The following is a 10,000-nucleotide window of genomic DNA, read 5'->3' on the forward strand; positions in this document are numbered from 1 at the left end:
ATCCAAGGCTAAGGCAAAAAACAATGTTACACTTCATTTAAATTCACTACCAATCAGTTACATAACAAAAATGGAATTAAAGTCAATTTACACACTTCGTCATGGGACTTATATTTAGGTTGGAATGTTTGATTTAAATGTATTGACAAAACAATTGATATATTCATCAGACCAGTTTAACAGAAGATTAACCAGTGACTAAAATAATCATTATTTTGATAGCAGGTTGACATGATTGCATGGTGCTGGATTTAGTAACTACCACAGTAAGAGTTGTCATGTCTTCTGTAATTCAGTTTAAAGTTAAAGGTGCAGTGTGTAATATGACATCATCAAGAAAGTTCTACAAAGTTCTAGAATGCAACACTCCCTGGGTAACCCCAACCCTTTCGAATAATAACAGAAGCTACAGTGGCCTTCAAGGACAAGAACAATTCTAAATTTTAAACAATGCACCTGATGACATTCCAACTATGACACTTTCAAGATGGCGGCACTAGGCCTTGGTCCAAAATATGCAGAAATATGGACATATATGAGACCCTTTCTAAGGAAAAAATAATAATAAAAAAAAAATTTCAGCTATTATGCACTAAATTAAACGTACTTGTGGATATTATAATTACTTTCTACAAAATCTGCTAGGAAATAAAACCCAAAATTCTACACACTGCAGGTTTAAGTGACAGCTTGAGAGAAGCAGAAGAGCCATTGGATTTATACGCAGCGTTGAACAGGAGGTCAGAAGTTGCTGGTGGCAGCGTGGAGGCCGGAGCCTGTGTTTAACCCCTGACACTGGGGTCACAGGGCAACGTAATCCTGATCACTCACTGGAGCTGCCTCACTGTGACCTCCACACACACACACACACACACACGCACACGCTCACTCACGCGCACACGCAAAGATCAACGCACACAGACACACATGCTCGCTCCAGGCACAGACACACACACACACACACACGCCACACACACGCTCACTCACGCGCACACACATAAAGATTAAGGCACACACACACACAGAAACAAACACACACACACGCACAAACACACAAAGATCAACGCACGCACACACACACACACAAAGATCAACGCACACACACATGCTCACACACACACACACACACACACACACACACACACACACACACACACACACACACACACACACACACACACACACACACACACACACACACACACACACACACACACACACACACACACACACACACACACACACACACACACACACAATAAGATCCATGCCACCAGGGGCTTGTTCTGCCACAACAGCATTATCGATGTTCTACAACTTACACCGTGTCGGCATTTTAGAATAATTGTCACACGTAAATGGTGTTAATTCCATTAACGAAAATTATGAGGAACAATCTTTAAAAAAAAAAAAATTCACGACCATATGACGAGGCATTGATGAGGTAAAAATAGATATTTGATTATATAAAATATATTGAAATGTATGTTTTGTCTTTGTTAACTAAATTGTTCGTTTGAAGTGGTCGGCTATTGAACATTCAAATGGCAAGTTGTTTTTTCCCTTTAATTTGTGTGTCTTGTTTGTCCCAAAAAAAAAATGGATATATGTGAAAAAACATAATTGTGCATCAAGACAAGGCATAAATGGCGGCCTACATGACAAGAATTTAAATGTAAAGGCCTTTTTAGGACATCAACAACTGGTTATGTAAGTGTGTTGGCAACACTGTCCGTAACACCACCAACAGGCTCAAATGAAAGCTGTTATATCAACATAAAGAATACAATGAACATCCCTTATGCTTCATACAAAGGCTACAGCATGTGGGCATACAGTACATAGCACACACACACACACACACACACACACACACACACACACACACACACACACACACACACACACACACACACACACACACACACACACACACACACACACACACACACACACACACACACACACACACACACACACACACACACACAGCAGAGTTCTGGACACTTGAGCTTTGATCGGATGTGATCAATTAAATGGAGCTGCCTTAATTTGAGCTTAACCAGACACTGCTTCTGCACCACCACCACCACAACACACACACACACACACACACACACACACACACACACACACACACACACACACACACACACACCTCCCCCCCTCTCTCCCCCCCCACACACACACCCCTCGCCCCCACGCACACACAGGCCCGAGGATGTGTCCTGCCTCTCACTGATAAACCCAAACTGTACATGCAGAAAATGCAATTTAAGACGCATGGCTTCAGAAATGACATCAATTCGACATATATCAAATAGGGAGTCGTATACAGTAGCTGACATAAATGTGACATCTATATGTGTATGTCTCTTTAAGGTGATGGTACACAGCCCAACAGAGCACAGTGGATGGAAAGTGTCATTTTAAAGGGGCGGATTCGGTAACAATGTTAACGTATAAAGGCTCTGTTAAGGGCATTTCACTCTGTCATTGTCATATAATAACAACATCATCTGATTCTGCTTAAAGTGCTTAACAGAGACAAGACACATGGCACAACCGGAGTCACTTCCGCCAGTTAATGCTAAAAGAAATGAAGAAATGAAGTCAGAAACAAAAAAAATTACTACAACTAATATAAAAATAAATTATTTAAAAGAACACTGTGTATTATCGAAGTACCTATTTTCTGTGCTGAATCTATATCTATTACATGTGGATTTGAAGAAGTCTTGCTATATGAATCATTCTGAAAAAAAGTCATAAAAGTAACATTAACTTCAATATATTATAAAGAGAAATTATCCTTTTAATTTAAAGAAAATACTTATTATACTTACTATAGGTATTTATTATGTAAGGAAAACAGTGGCTTGCATTTTTAACATGAGAGAAATGTGATTAATCAGACTGGAAGTGGCGACACACAATATCAAATCAATTCAAGTGCATTTTTATACGACTATTAAAAAAGTGTTGTACAACTGACAGTGAATGGCAACAGAAGACAGACTACGAAACAAACAGCAGTAGTAGAAATTGTAGTAAAAAAAGAAACGCCCACAAACAAACAACCAATTAAGAATGGGAGCATTTTATTGGTTGTGGAAGGTTATTGCACAGATTTAAAGATGCCGGCACAATGGCACAATCTCTCCCTCACTGCACTAGCCTCGATCGTGGGAACAATTGTTAAAAAATATTGTAAAATCAGGGCGCTCTGGTGGTGTTGTGGATAGAGCGCGTACCATATTGGCTCAGGCCTTCGTTGCAGTGGTCACGGGTTCAACTCCGACCCATGGACCCTTACTGCAGGTCATCCCCCCCTCTCTCTCTGTCTCCCTATTTCAACTCTGTACTGTCTAATAAAGCTTGAAAATGCCACAAAAAAAAACAATAAAAAAAAAAACTATTGTAAAATAAATTTTTGTTTGGATTATTTTTTTGTACACAGGGTTTGTAAGACCCTTAAAGTTTGAGTTTGGTAAAGGAGTTGTGAAATGTACATTCTTGCTAAAGCTAACCCATGTTCGACCTTAAAAACATTTAAAATAACCTTAAAGTCAAACCCTAAAGGCAACCGGTGCGAAGATGGTAGTAAGTTCACACATCCAAATAAGGTATTCGCTAATCCACTCCTGATTAACTACAGGCTAATCTTAGTATGTGCTTTATCAATACAGTGCACTTTCATACACAATTACTGTCACAATAAGCCCAAAAAAATCTGTTAAGACCAACAAAACTTATATAAAGCTCTGGAAAAACCACTCCAAATGTTCAGTGTCTCTCGTTTGACTATGTATAGGCATATGTATGAGTAGAGTGAACATTGTGGTTTTATGATATAAAGTTATGTAGAGATGAAGATTCAAGAAAAATCCAGACTGGTCTCTTAATCTTTTCCAACACTGCGTATGTATTGTCATTTAGTGTCCAACTGAATATGTTATTGTTTTAATGAATGAAAGAAAAATATAGATAGTACTGGTGCACAGCCTAAAAATAACCACCAGTCAATATAACTATCACAATGTGACTCTTTAAACTTGCCCACAGTCGGCTAATATTACAGGCCTGGCAGCTCCCGAGGTGTTAGGCTGCCAATAGGATGTATCAGCAAATGAGCACGCTGCTCGTTAAGATGCAACAAATAGTTTTGGTCCTACATTTCCACGTTCTTGGAAGCGTGTGTGCAAATCAGTGCTATATCTCAATTTCTAACTAGGTCAACAAACGATTGATCTAATATGCCATCGTTTGTGTGAAGTGGAATAGTTAGGTGTGTGTATTAAAGGTGGAATAAGAAATTCTAGAAAGATCTTGTTGTCAAAATCACTTTCCGTAAAAGTCTAAATCAAAATCAGTTAATATCCCCTCACGATCCGTTATACCTGTATGTAGTGTGTGTGCTATAAAAGAAATCCAGAGTTAATACACAGCCTAGGCTCTGTAAACTGGTAAGCAAACATGGGGGGGGGGGGGGGGGGGGGGAAACGTAGCTGGAAACATGCCCTTTTACAGAGCATAGGCTGTGTATTAACACTGGATTTGTTTTTTCAGTACACACACAGTACGGACAGGTAGCTTTTCACTGATTTTGACAAAACAAAAAAGTGATTTTGACAACAAGTATTCTCAAAAATCTCTGAATCCACCATTAAAGGTTCAGTAGGCAAAAGTGGCAGTGAGACGTGCCGGTTTGTAGCATTGTCTCTTCTGATTGGAAACCAGGTTGTGGGATCCCAGAAAAGTTTATTTGCCGATTGCATGCAGAGCGGGCGACTGAGAGATCGGCTTTATGAAACATGCACACTATATCAGTGATCACTGTACGAATATAGAGCGATTTAACAACGTATATTAACATAAATATATCGCTCACTTCACCTTTGATACTACAAAGTCTTGCATTCTCCAAATTTGGCAGGCAATAGCATGTGTGTTGAAAGGCCTGGCCCCCTGCCCAACCATGCAGGTGTTCCAGCGCTAGGCAACAAGGAGAACGAAAGGTTGTGACAGCACAGGTGGACAGGTGTATAATTAGACATTTCCTCAGTTGACACACTATGGAAAAAAAAAATAAAAAATCCACTTTTGCCACCGGCCGCGATGCAAAACACCTTTTCAACCAGCCAGACACTGTGCTACGATGTCACGGCATCAGCGAAAATGAGATCCTAAAATAGAGTCGCATCTGCTGCCTTTAACTGGATGAGAATTTGATACGTTGGGACCTATGGGAGAGAGGAGACTGCACAGGTGAGCGTGTGTGTGTGTGTGTGTGCGTGTGTGTGTGTGTGTGTGTGTGTGTGTGTGTGTGTGTGTGTGTGTGTGTGTGTGTGTGTGTGTGTGTGTGTGTGTGTGTGTGTCAGTCATGATCCCCATAGACAAACAGAAGCTAACTTTGCCTACAGAGGTCAAACGGTGAAAAAGACCATTCTCATTGCAAGGTCATTAAAAGGTTATTACTCATCACAACAACATGGGATGATTTTGTGAGGGAAAGTTATTTAAAAATCTGCCTTGGGAGCCTGTTTAACAATATTTTTTACATGATTTTGGTACAATCCGATTTTTGTGGCAGCATGTCCAGTGGTTTAGGGCAAGGCAATGACCTCAAAGTGGCCACACAAAGCTGTCCAAAACACAACGGGCTGTTTTCATGTCACAAAAAAAATCTGCTCTCTGTCCCCTATTCAGTCCTAAGGCAATCTCTACTTTTATGCATTTTTGTGTTATGCCCCCCCCCCCCCTCACCCCCTGAAAAAATATGTCTGTAACGATATGTGACATTTGAGTGATGAAGGTTGTTTTGATCTTGCCGTTTTGAAGTTTTTGGGGCTGTGTGTATCGCGGGGGCAAGAGGACGTGCTATCGGATGGGCTGATGTGAAAAAGTGGGAAAGGGTGAAAAAGAGTGATCAAAACAACAAATAGAAAAAACGAAAACAACAAAAACATAAGCTTGGAAATGTCACCTCGGTGGGACCCGTGAGATAGAGGTTTTCAGTTTCACCCTTGTTGTGTTTCACTGGCCCTCTGGTAAAGGGGGCTTGGTTAGTTTAATGTCAAAGTGAAAATGTCATAGCAGGCCCGACAAACTCTCATATGTGAGTGAAAAGCTCAGGTTAGCTTGTAGAATAGAGAGAAAAGCTCATGTTTTTACACACATTTTTTCATTATAAATACAAATAAGAGCCTTACGTTTTACTGGTATGGATAGATGGATAGATAGATAGATAGATAGATAGATAGATAGATAGATAGATAGATAGATAGATAGATAGATAGATAGATAGATAGATAGATAGATAGATAGATAGATAGATAGATAGATAGATAGATAGATAGATAGATAGATAGATAGATAGATAGATAGATAGAATAGATAGATAGAGATAGAGAGATAGATAGAGAGAGAGAGAATAGATAGATAGAGAGAGAGAGAGTGAGAGAGAGAGAGAATAGATAGATAGAGAGAGAGAGAGATAGAGAGAGAGAGGATAGATAGATAGATAGATAGATAGATAGATAGATAGATAGATAGATAGATAGAGAGAGAGAGAGAGAGAGAGAGAGAGAGAGAGAGAGAGAGAGAGATAGATAGATAGATAGATAGATAGATAGATAGATAGATAGATAGATAGATAGATAGATAGATAGATAGATAGATAGATAGATAGATAGATAGATAGATAGATAGATAGATAGATAGATAGATAGATAGATAGATAGATAGATAGATAGATAGATAGATAGATAGATAGATAGATAGATAGATAGATAGATAGATAGATAGATAGATAGATAGATAGATAGATAGATAGATAGATAGATAGATAGATAGATAGATAGATAGATAGATAGATAGATAGATAGATAGAGAGAGAGAGAGAGAGAGAGAGAGAGAGATAGAGATAGATAGATAGATAGATAGATAGATAGATAGATAGATAGATAGATAGATAGATAGATAGATAGATAGATAGATAGATAGATAGATAGATAGATAGATAGATAGATAGAAAATTCTGACCTACAGTATATTGCTGTTGTTTGTCTATTTCAAAACAGTAAGCTCATATAGAAGTGTATATGAGAATAAACACTTTAAAAAAAAAAGGTTTTAGAAATGTTTAGTCTGTGAAAAAGACAGTAAGGCTCCCATGCCCCGTAGAGTTTTTCTCAATGGAGCAATAGTTTTAAGAATGGGGCGACTGTTTTGTTTTTTTCAGCTTGCGTTCGTTCGTAAACACGTGGACGAGGGAATCACGTTACGTTCAAGGATCCGAGGCATCCCACTTATCAACAGCTGGCGGCGATGACGTGCCAAGAAATGTAAGAATAGTAGGAAGTGAGGAAGATAGGCAGCTATAGCATTCAACCTGTTGGGCAATACTTGGACCATTGAACAACATATGAATAACACACACACACACACACACACACACACACACACACACACACACACACACACACACACACACACACACACACACACACACACACACACACACACACACACACACACACACACACACACACACACACACACACACACAGCAGACAGACGGATAGACATACATGCTATTCTGTAATAACCTTCGGAAAAGTGCTAAGATTGATTATGGAAAGTTTAGTTGATGTTAGTGCTTTATAAGTTGAGATTTTTGGTTCAGAGTATTGAGAGAAAAAACCAAATGTTGAGATGATGGCTGTTGCAGATGGTTGTATAGGAGAAAATATACAAACGCAAACAGACCAGGTTTAGTCAAATAAACACCTGAATGTACATGTTGGACCTGTTCATACTAGTATGAAAGAAGATGTGCTAAGGAAGCAAAAATAGCCCAAACATCTAAAAATGTACCATGCAGTGCTTGAAAAAAACATGTTTATACCTGCTGTGTCTATAGCCATAAAGACTGTTTAAGTGTTTGTGAATGTGTGTGTGTGTGTGTGTGTGTGTGTGTGTGTGTGTGTGTGTGTGTGTGTGTGTGTGTGTGTGTGTGTGTGTGTGTGTGTGTTCCTCCCTATATTAAAGCGCGTCCAGGTGTCACTCAGCACGGTCATTCATTACCGCGGTAACCTGGCCTGAACCTGGCAACGCTCACTTCCTGTCACTGATACTTCCCCTGACCTTCAGTCTGTGCCAGCGCTACTCAATCTCTCTCTCCCTCTATCCGTCTCCCTCTCTCTCTGTCTCTCTCTCTCTCCCTCTATCTGTCTCCCTCTCTTTCTCTCTCTCTGTCTCTCTTTCTGTCTCTCTCTCCCTCTCTCTCTCTGTCTCTCTTTCTGTCTCTCTTTCTGTCTCTCTCTCCCTCTATCTGTCTCCCTATCTCTCTGTCTCTCTGTCTCTCTTTCTCTCTCTCTGTCTCTCTTTCTGTCTCTCTCTCCCTCTATCTGTCTCCCTATCTCTCTGTCTCTCTCTCTTTCTCTCTCTCTGTCTCTCTTTCTGTCTCTCTCTCCCTCTATCTGTCTCCCTCTCTCTCTGTCTCTCTCTCCCTCTCTCTCTCTGTCTCTCTCTCCCACTCTCTCAATTTCTGTCTTTCTATCTCCCTCTCTCTCTTTCACTCTCAATATCTGTCTCTCTCTCCCCCCTCTCTCACTCACACACACACACACACACACACACACACACACACACACACACACACACACTTTATGTAAGTGTGGTCGTGACCGTTTTCTGAATAAACACTCACACACTCAGTTCAGGACAGCATTACATTTAGTAGAACCTTTGTCTCAGTAAGAACACTTACCATTCATAAAGAAATGACATCATAGCCTATTGGCCACAACATAACATCCCTACTATAACAAGACTGTGAAAAATCCAGATTAGTCTACATTTCTTTTTATAAAGATTATTGTTTTGGCATTTTCAAGCTTTACTAGACAGTAAAGAGTTGAAATGGGGAGACAGAGAGAGAGAGAGGGGATGACCTGCAGTAAAGGTCCACGGGTTGGATTTGAACCCACGACCACTGCAACGAAGGCCGGAGCCAATATGGTACGCGCTCTATCCACTACGCCACCGGAGCACCCCATTTGTCTATATTTCTGAAGTGTTGCAGAGGCAAACACTGCATAGATCTGACTTTAGTTCCCTTCAGCAGGGCCTCTGATTTTGAACATGCAACTCCATATGTTCAACTGATCAGATGGCGTATACGTTCTCATGTCTCAAATAAGCTCCTGGGTGATTTTTACACAACAGTTACAATGGCCATCTTATCTGCATTTCCATAACGCTTTCAACATGGCAAAAATCTGGATTGAAAGTTGAAGAAACATGACTTACACATGTTGTTGAATACAAATTATAACGTCTGTTTTTGGGTAAATTTAAGCCTCAATTCAAATGTTGCGAGCCAATTCAGTTTGGTACAGTACGGCTCGCCAATTATTTACGTTTCCACTGTCAAAAGATGGGAATGGTGTCTCATTTTAAGTGCAGCCACTTTACATCACTGTCTAAATGTTTCAATTATTTTGTCTCTTTATCAGTTGTTGTGTATTTGATGTATTTGCATTGTATATTGTGTATGTATTGTTGTTTTCACTTTGCGTTAGCTTGACCTGACATCATTGCAAATGAGGGTCACCCCTAAATTGATCTCTCAATGATAAATCAAAGTTAAATGGAAATGAAAATAACCGTACCGTACCTAAGAATTATTCTCAATATACTGTATGGATGATAGACATTGGAGACACAGAGTTTGTGTGATGCATCCCTGACTATATCACACAATCTGAGGTACAAACAAGCTCTTAATCTCAATTCCCACGGTAACAAGACTTTAATTTGATCCTTGACAACTGTGCAAACTCCATCTAAAGAAAGAAAATGTTACGTGACACTACTGCAAGCCCCATAAACAGCTACTAATCGCCCCTTGTGGTTATTGTTCAAGAATAAAAGTAGTTTCTTTTAGCCCATACAGTAATCCTATCTGCACTATAGGATTGGAGAGAGAGAGAGA

General features: G+C 39.7%; 1 protein-coding gene across 1 annotated transcript in view; it reads right to left on the reverse strand.

Moving 5' to 3' along the window:
* The window catches only part of dgkg (diacylglycerol kinase, gamma), a gene marked incomplete at both ends in the record, with an annotated part of 107,261 nt that overhangs the window by 43,317 nt on the left and 53,944 nt on the right, over positions 1-10,000 (reverse strand). The window lies entirely within an intron of this gene.

Source organism: Ammodytes marinus (assembly GCF_949987685.1).
Source record: "Ammodytes marinus genome assembly, chromosome: 12".
Lineage (NCBI taxonomy): Eukaryota > Metazoa > Chordata > Actinopteri > Uranoscopiformes > Ammodytidae > Ammodytes > Ammodytes marinus.